Source organism: Geotrypetes seraphini, chromosome 8 (genome assembly GCF_902459505.1).
Source record: "Geotrypetes seraphini chromosome 8, aGeoSer1.1, whole genome shotgun sequence".
Taxonomy (NCBI): Eukaryota; Metazoa; Chordata; class Amphibia; order Gymnophiona; family Dermophiidae; genus Geotrypetes; species Geotrypetes seraphini.
Window position 1 is genome coordinate 33758270 of NC_047091.1, and position 9722 is coordinate 33767991.

The window sequence follows — 9722 nt, forward strand, 5'->3', positions numbered from 1 at the left end:
TTAAAATTGGAGACTGAAGTTTTAGGGATAGTCAGATAAGAGCATAAAAGTTGCCATACTGGGACAGACCAAACGTCCATTAAATCCAGTATCCTGTTTCCAACAGTGGCCAGCCCAGGTCACAAATACTTGCCAAGATCCCAAAAGAGTCAAAACAGATTTTATGCTACTTCTCCTAGAGATAAGCAGTGGATTTCCCCATCCTTCTTAATAATGGCTTATGGACTTTTCCTTTAGGAAATTATCCAAACCTTTTTTTAAATCTTACTAAGCTAACCACTTTCACCATATTTTCCAGCAATGAATTTCAGAGTTTAACACTGAGTGAAGAAATATTGTCTCTGGTTTGTTTTAAATCTACTACATCAAATGCTCCCTAGTCCTAATATTTTTGGAAAGAGTAAACAAGCGATTCACATCTATCCATTCCACTCCACTCAGTATTTTAAAGACCTCTATCATATCTCCCCTGAGCCATCTCTTCTCCACGCTGAAGAGACTGCGCTGCTTTAGCCTTTCCTCATAGGGATGTCATCCCATCTCTTTTGCCATTATCATCATCCTTCTCTGTACCTTTTCTAATTCCGTTATATCTTTTTTCCAGATACAGCAACCACAATTGTACACAGAACTCAAGGTGCGGCCGCACCATGGAGAGACATTCCTTTCCTGAAAACTCCTAACATCATATTTGTTTTCTTAATCGTTGCTGCACACCAAAATGAGGGTTTTAGGGTTTAAATGTATCCTCAATGATGATACCTAGATCTTTTTCCTGGGCAGTGACTCCTAACGTGGAGCCCTGCATCACTTAGCTATACAGTAGTTCAGGTTCCTTTCCCACATGCATCACTTTGCACTTACTCATATTAAACATCATCTGCTATTTTAATGCCAAGTCTCCTAGTCTCACAAGGTCCTCTTGAGATTTTTCACAATTCTCTTGATTTAATAACTTAAGATACCTTTGTGTCATTAGCAAAAGTAATTATCTCACTAGTTATTCCCATTCTAGATCATTGATAAATGTTAAAAAAGCAAAAGACCCATCACAGACACAGGGGAACCTCAAGATCTAGAGCCAAATGTATTAAAGGATTCTTTTTTCCCTATGGTAAAAATGCTAAGTACATATTCCTCTTAATATATAACAGATTAAACCACAAAAATGCTTTATGACCTGGTTAATCAGACCTACCGAAACCTGGGAACAAGCCCAAGCATGCTCCAGGCACAAGGAACACACATTCTCTTATGCATCTTAAAACAAGTCAGCTGACTCCAAATATAGGGGTATCCACGTCAGCACCTAATACTAATCTAACCACATGCCAATGTTTTAAGATAATATTTCTTATGTCCCAAGCCAGGGGAGAAAATTGCTGGACACAATATATAATATAATCAGGAATCTAGGGATAACAATGCATTGGTTTGTGTCCAGCAATTTTCTCCCCTGGCTTGGGACATAAGAAATATTATTTTGAAACATTGGCATGTGGTTAGATTAGTATTAGGTGCTGACGTGGGTACCCCTATATTTGCATATAAGCGAGCAAAAAACAGGGGAACTCATAAAACCTGGTAGGAATTTTACGGAGTGTACCCAAAAAGGCCATTTTAGTTGTGATCAATGTCAATGGTGTGAGTTTGCTTTAACTGGGAAAAGTTGGGTTCATCCCGTCTGGTAAAACTTTTCTCGCTAAAACGAGAACTGATTGCAAATCATCCCACGTCATATACATGATTCAGTGCCCATGCCCTAAATTATACATTGGCCGTACAATGAGGTCTATGAATATAAGATTAAACGAACATAAATCCCGTGTCAACACAGGGTTAGAATCAGCTCCTTTAGTTCGTCATTGGGCCCTTTTTAAACATAAGATCTCTGATTTGAAATGGCGTATTATTGATATAGTACAAGTCGGGTGGGAAGGTGGCAATATTGAACACATTTTAAACATTAAGGAACTTTGTTGGATGTTCGAGTTAAATACCATGATTCCTCATGGATTAAACTTGACTAGTGACTGGATGACTGTGGCTTTATGATTGGTATTGGATGATCTGTCTCCGGTGGGCTGTGCGCTGTGAGTGGGTGTTTTTCATTGGTGCGTGTCGGTCTATGACATAGGGGGTTCTTGTATTTAGTACCGCCCATAACGCCGCGGCCATGTTACTGCCTCAGTTTGATTAGAATGGATTTAGTATTCCTAAATTTCTATGAACTGTTCTAGTAAGCTGATTATTTATATCTTGCTCCTTGCTTAGACTTTGTGAAAGATCTAACGGTGATTATTATTGTTTGTTTCTAGTATTATTTGTCCCCGACCCTGAGGAAGATGTTTGAAACACGTTGGTGGCATGTTTTAAGATTTTCACTAATTTAAGAAGATATATTTATTATTCAGCACTGGCACTTTAAAATTCATGAAGTAAATGAATAAATACTATACCGTATAAGTCTTAAAAAGAAAAATATGAAAAAAACCATCACCATTTATATGTTCCTATGAGGATGGCTACCACACTGAAAACCTAATCTACTCAATTGGTTTAGTGTGGCTCTCTGAGGAGCATGGTGTTGTTGTTCATTGGATTATACGTAGGTGGTGGAACTAGAGAATGACACGGTGACAAAATTCATCACCATTCCGTCTCTGCGGATAACCGCGGGAAATAATCCCATGTCATTTTCTAGTGTCTATTTCAATCTCAATCCTTCTACACCAGCATTCTTCAAAGCAAAGCTTGTGGGTCAGTGTTTGTGGCCATTCATACTCTGATTCTTATGTGAGCCAAGGATAATGAAGCCATTGTGACATCTTCAAAGCAAAGCTTGCGGGTCAGTGGCTGTGCTTATGTGAGCCAAGGATAATGAAGCCATTGTGACATCACTGATGTGATTGGCTCTTAGGCACTGGTGGAATGAGGCATTATGACATCACAATATCTGCTCTGGATACCAGAGACTGTCATTCTGTAGTGTCTGTTTCAACCTCGGTCCTTCTACATCAGCATTCTTCAAAGCAAAGCTTGTGGGTCAGTGTTTGTGGCCATTCATACTCTGATTCTTCCCTCTCTCTTTAAAGAATGACATGAAGATGGTTTCCCGCGGTTATCCGCGGGGACGGGAACGGTGATGAATTTTGTCACCGTGTTATTCTCTAGGTGGAAACAGAGTTATATAAAATCCAGGTGACTTCAAATTCAACTCTTGCATTGTATTAAGTCAGTGCATTCACAAATTAAGATACAGGATGTGCAACCGGATTGTATATAACTCTGTTCGTCTTTATCAAATTGTAAAGGAGCAGCTTCCCAATAGTACAAGCGCTTGAATCTTAATATGTGCACACAGATTTGTCCCCGTGTCATTCTCAGATAGTTTTTAAACTGAGAACAATTTCAATTCTGAAAAATGTCCAAATGTATCACCTGTCCTAACTTCTGGACATTCATGTAAAATTCTGCTGATTTCTGAACAGTGAAAACAGCTGGCAATCCTAACCTCCTGGATCCTGAACACATCTGATACAAAATACAGGCATAGTTTGCCAATGGCTCATGGTGCACACTAAGCCACAACCCCCCTAGCAGTGTTTCCCAAACTGAATGCAGCGCCACAAGCTCCCAGTCCAGCACCCCATCTCCCTTCTCCCAGCAAGGAACCTCTCTCCCTTCGCCATGCTGCAGCTTACAATCTTCAGGCTGCCAGCAGCTTAAATTAGCTGCCTTTGATGACCCAGAAGCTCTTCATCTGCTGAAGCATCCTGCCTCTGTGGGGACAGGAAGTTGAAGCAGAGGGGAGTTTCCGGGGCCACTGACAGCAGTGTGTTTAAGCTGCTGGTAGAAAAAGAGGTACCGGATCCTGTAGAGAAATGCCACACCTGATTAGAAGGGTGGGGGAAAACTGCCAAATCAGTGCGGGAGAGGGGAGGGAGGAGACACATGCCAGACCAGATAAGGGAAGGTAGAGGAGAAGAGAGGAAACCAGATTGGGGAGGAAAAGAAGGGAAGGAGATGCCAGACCATGGGGGAAGGGAACTCTTAGGTATTTCTTTTGACTTAGGGGCACTGTGAAAAAATTACTGACATAATAAGGGTACCTTGAACCGAAAAGGTGTGGGAACCACTGCCCTAGCAAATAGACTATAAATGATGAATTATGTATCTTACTATAACATACTTCTGACAAAAGAATCCAAATCTATGAGCAAAATGCACACTTAGAAATGCATACATACATCTAACTGCAAAAATGCTGCTCAAGAGTTTGAGTGTGTTGGTAATACAGAATGTATTTATTTAATTTACTCTTCACTCTATCTAAAATTGTAGACAGACTATAAAATATACATACGCAATTATTTCAACATCAGTAAAATTTAACAGAAACAAAATAGGTTATCAGATACCAAATCTAATTTAAAATACCAGGTCATATTACCAGGTGTGTTTAAAATAATAAGTGTCCCAAGAAGAGTGCAAGATTTCATTTTTTAATAAAAGGCATAATTTATTCAAAAAGTGCAGATATTTTTATTTTAGTATAAAGTACGCAATATTTATTGCAATTGTGGAACACAATATCTGACAAATGCCCCCCCACGACTCTGCTGGGGGCATTTTGAATGAAATTTTCCATTACATTTTCAAATAACTGCGGCTCAGTTCTCACAATGACACGTCAAATCTCCTTCACGGTGCATGTGCTGGCTTTTCAAGAATCACTCGAGGATTGTTTTTACACGTACCCATTAAGGTAAAAGTGCACCTCATCGCTAAAGATAATTTTCTCCTAAGAATTGCCGTCCACTTCTTGGTTTTCCAACATCCAATTGACAAATGCATGGCGCTGCGGGTGGTCCACTGGCTGCAGTTTTTTGCGTCAGTTGAGCTCTTTTGTGAGAATTTGCTGTTTGGAGATTCTTGAAATGTCCAATTGCTGTGAACGATGGCAAATCAAGATTCCTGGACTCTCGGTAACACTTTCACTCACTGCGGCAATGTTTTTATAGACCGGTCAGTGTGAGGGAACCTTGCTGTTTTCATCTCCACAACCAAACTAGTTTGCTCAAATTTGTTGATCAATCTTTTAACTGTAGACTAATTTCGTGCATTCTGTTAACCAAAAATTGAACACAATTTGCAAACTGTTCCAGTAAAACTTTCCCCATATTTGTAATACATTTTCACAGAGAGGGAAATTCAAAGCACCCGATTAGATTTTTGGCCATTACTTAAGTCAATTTAATTATTTTGTAAACCGCTTCAAATCCTTTGGGAGATTTAGCAGTATATAAGACACCACATTAAATTAAATAATAACACCTTGTCCATTCATGTAGCAATCCATGACTACTAATCACAATGTGTCTACATGACAGCTGTGAAATTTGCAGCCCTGTTTAAACAAAACAGCAATGGTGCCCAATTCAAATCTTGCACTCTTACTGGACAGGCCTATATAAATTGAGCCTAGATATTAACAAATACTTTTTTAAAAAATGTGCTTTTCAGTTGTTTCCAGAAAGTTAGAATATAATCCAATTGACGTTATTTGGAAGTGGATGCCATAGTTAAGAAAGAGTTCTTTTCAAATTATGGGACCACAGCTTGAGTAAGTTATCTTTAGGAGAGATGCAGGCATATTTGCTGGTAATATCTTCTGGATGCATCCTGTGTGGGTACCCTCCGCCAGCTAAGTAAACCATTTAACTTACAAGGCATGTGGGGGAGGGGGTTCTACACTAGGTGCAGTTCCCCCCATCTGTCCAGTTTTTTCTTCTCCCATTCTTGTACAGTTGTGAGTCTCTCGGATTTCCACGCCCCTCACACACAAAAACAAACAAACAGCATTAGTTTTCTCCAGCAACAGATCTAGCTCTTATATATGATGACATATTCAATAGATTTTTGTACATTGAGCGTAAGATTCTAAAGCAGCAATTCTTAACCACTGTGAACATCTAGGAGCTCTGTCACAGTGCTGGCATATAGAACACTTTTTAAAGGTTGCAACATGTCTCTCTCATCCCTTCCCTCCCACTGTAGATTCAGCACCTCTCCACTGTCCTACCAGCTATCCCACCCACCCCGGTTGTCAAACCTTCATTTCTTTATGGGCAGCAGCCTGACCTAGAGCGTTTCCATTGCCATATCCCACTCTTGCATAAACAGAATGTTATATCAGAGGGATGAGATGTGGCAAGAAAAGGCTCTGGGTTGGTCCGGACCATGTGTTCTGGCTGCCACTGCCCACAAAAAAAATTAAGTTTCAATTGGAGAAGGAAAGCCAATACAAAACAACAGGTGCTGAACTTGCAGAGAAGGGGCTGAAGGAAAAAGAGAGGTGCTAGACTTGTAGGGAGGGGGCTGAAGGAGGAAGGCCTCGAGGAGGGGCAAGGAGAAGAAGTTTCAAAGTTTTATTATATTTTATTTCAAATTTTTTATACCACCAAAACTGCACAAACATAAATAAGCGGTTTACAGTCTAAAAATAAAAGTGAGGAAAGAAATTCTATTACAGAAAGGAAAGATACATACTAGAGAATGACATGGGGAGCGATCCCCGCAGGGAGCCGCGGCGTGGCTGCGGTTTGGCTGCGGGTTATGGTGACTCCAAAGCCAAATCGCCACAGACACGGGGACAAAAGTTTTCACCGCCCGCAAAAACGATGAAAAGATTTGTCCCCGCAGGCCAATGTACCCCCTTCTAGGAACCGCTATTTACCTGTGTTTCACCGTGTTCGTGACCGGGTGTTTGATGTCTCCGCCATGTTGTCTGTCTCCTCCAACTCTCGATCCAACTTGCACGTTGCCGCATTGACTCCGCCCCCCAATATACTGGCTCCTCATTTGTCAGATCAAAGTAGGGGACCAATCGCTACTGCCGCACATGATATTTAATGGCTTGTAGTGCAGCAGTAGCGATTGTGATTTCGGAGCCGAGCAGAGGATTTGGATTTCGCAGCTTCTTGAAAACCTGAAAACTTCATAGGTTACAAGCTGAGGTAAGGAAAGGAATGTTTGTGTAAAAAAAAAAAAACCAGCTCCGTGCTGAGGTCTGGCTGAGCTACTCTTTCCAATAGCATACACATTCTCATGCTGAAATTTTCATTTGCTCTGATGCAGGTGAGATTATTTGCTTTTAGGGTCTCTATTACTAAGCCACATTAGAGGTTTCTAGTAGGACCAGCTCCGTGCTGAAGTCTGGCTGGGCTACTCTTATTTAACTAAGTTTTAAACTTTTAAAGTTTTAAAGAATGTTTCCTTTATACGTAAATAAAGAAAAGTATATAAAATCGTACCCGTTTGAGGCTTTTATGTATGCAGCGGTGACGGGGCGGTGAATGGGGTTGCAGTGGCAGTGACGGGGCGGTGAATGGGGTGGCAGTGGCGGTGACGGGGCGGTGAAGGGAATGGCGGTGACGGGGCGGTGCAGAGGATGGTGAGACGGGGACGGGGCGGTGACCAATTTTTTCACCGTGTCATTCTCTAATACATACTGCGTGCATTTAACACAGAACAGAAATAAGTAAAAGGACAGAGGTCTCCACAGGAGTCACCCAAACTGCTCTATGAAATTCTGCAAAGAGCAATCTAGAAGATGTGCACAAAAAGCCAAGTCTTTATAGCCACCTTGAAATCTTTAATCAACGTGCTGCTGCATATTGAGATTAGCAAGTTATTCCAAAAACAAAGGAGCCATGAAGTAAAATGTTCTGCGAGTGGAATTACCTTACCATCAACAGAATCTTCTGGTTGGGTATGACTTGGTTAATAAGGAATAAATGTTAAAATAATGGAAAACCCATATTATATATTAAAATTAAATTTTTAAGTGGAAGTCTATCTGATACTGGAAGCTAATGTTCTTGTTTAAATAGAAATGTAGTACTGTCTCATCGTTTTGCAACAGATCTATTTTACCACAGTATTTTGTACAACTTGTAATCTACTATCAACTAGATCAGTAGTCTTCGTTAAATTTTTAAGCTATGGCCGCTTTGGTTTCTAATGAGCTGAAGGAGAGCTGCCAAATGTGTGTCAATGACATTATCCTCACTGGCCTACTTTCAAATTTCACTGGGAGATAACTTCTGTCTATTGAGAAATGCCTTTTCGTTCAAGCACGTGGCTCATCCCCTCCCCCCCTCTTTCTGTCCAGAAACTGGGTAGAGACAATGGGAGTCACCTTAGAGATCTGCCATTGGCTCCTTGGCCATGAAGGACACTGAACTAGAAGGCTGCCTTGAAAAGGGGCACTGCAATAATCCAAATGTGCAAGCACGAATGAATAAGAAAACAAAATGATTAAAAAAAAAATCAAAGTAAAACTTAACTGAACTTGAAAAAGAGGTGCTAGACCAGAGGTGGGCAACTTCAGTCCTCAAGGGCCAGAATCCAGTCGGGTTATCAGGATTTCCTCAATGAATATGCATTGAAAGCAGTGCATGCAAATAGATCTCATGCATATTCCGGGGAAGATGGCCAAATCATTGATCAAGGAAAGTATCAATTAGCATTTAGAAAAAAATAATCCGATGAGAACAAGCCAGCATGGTTTCTGTAAAGGAAGATCATGCCAAACGAACTTACTTCATTTCTTTGAGGGGATAAGCGAACAATTAGACAAGGGTGACCCCATAGACATCGTATACCTGGATTTCCAAAAAGCCTTCGATAAGATACCTCATGATCGCCTATTAAGAAAACTGTGGAGTCACGGGGTGGTAGGGGACATGCACAGATGGATCAGGAATTGGCTGGCGGACAGGAAACAAGAGGGTAGGAATAAAGGGACACTACTCTGACTGGAAAGGGGTCACAAGTGGTGTCCCACAGGGGTCAATGTTGGGACCGCTTCTGTTCAATATATTCATAAATGACCTGGAAACAGGGACGAAGTGCGAAGTTATAAAATTCGCAGACGACACAAAACTCTTCAGTAGGGTCAGAACTGTTGAGGAAAGCAAAGATCTACAAAGAGACCTGAACAAACTGAGCGAGTGGGCAGAAAGATGGCAGATGAGCTTCAATGTAGATAAATGTAAAGTCTTGCATATAGGGAAAGGGAACCCGATGTACAGCGATACGATGGGAGGGAGGGTACTGGGGGAAGGCAACCTAGAAAAAGACTTGGGGGTACTGGTGGATAAAAAAATGAAGCCGGCGGCGCAATGTGCAGCGGCCTCAAAGAAAGCGAACAGAATGTTGGGCATTATCAAAAAGGGTATCACTACCAGAACGAAGGAAGTTATCCTACCACTGTATCGAGCGATGGTGCGCCCGCATCTGGAGTACTGTGTCCAATACTGGTCGCCGTACCTTAAGAAGGATATGGTGATACTCGAGAGGGTCCAGAGAAGAGCGACTAGGATGATAAAGGGCATGGAAAACCTTTCGTATGCTGAAAGGCTGGAGAAGCTGGGGCTCTTTATCCTGGAAAAGCGGAGACTTAGAGGGGACATGATAGAGACTTATAAAATCATGAAAGACATAGAGAAGATGGAGGAACAGATTCTTCAGACTAGCGGGGACAACAAAAACAAGAGGGCATTCAGAAAAATTGAAAGGAGACAGATTTAAAACGAATGCTAGGAAGTTCTTCTTCATTCAGAGGGTGGTGGACACCTGGAATGCGCTCCCAGAAGAGGTGATAGGACAGAGTACAATATTGGGTTTCAAAAAGGGATTGGATGACTTCCTGAAGG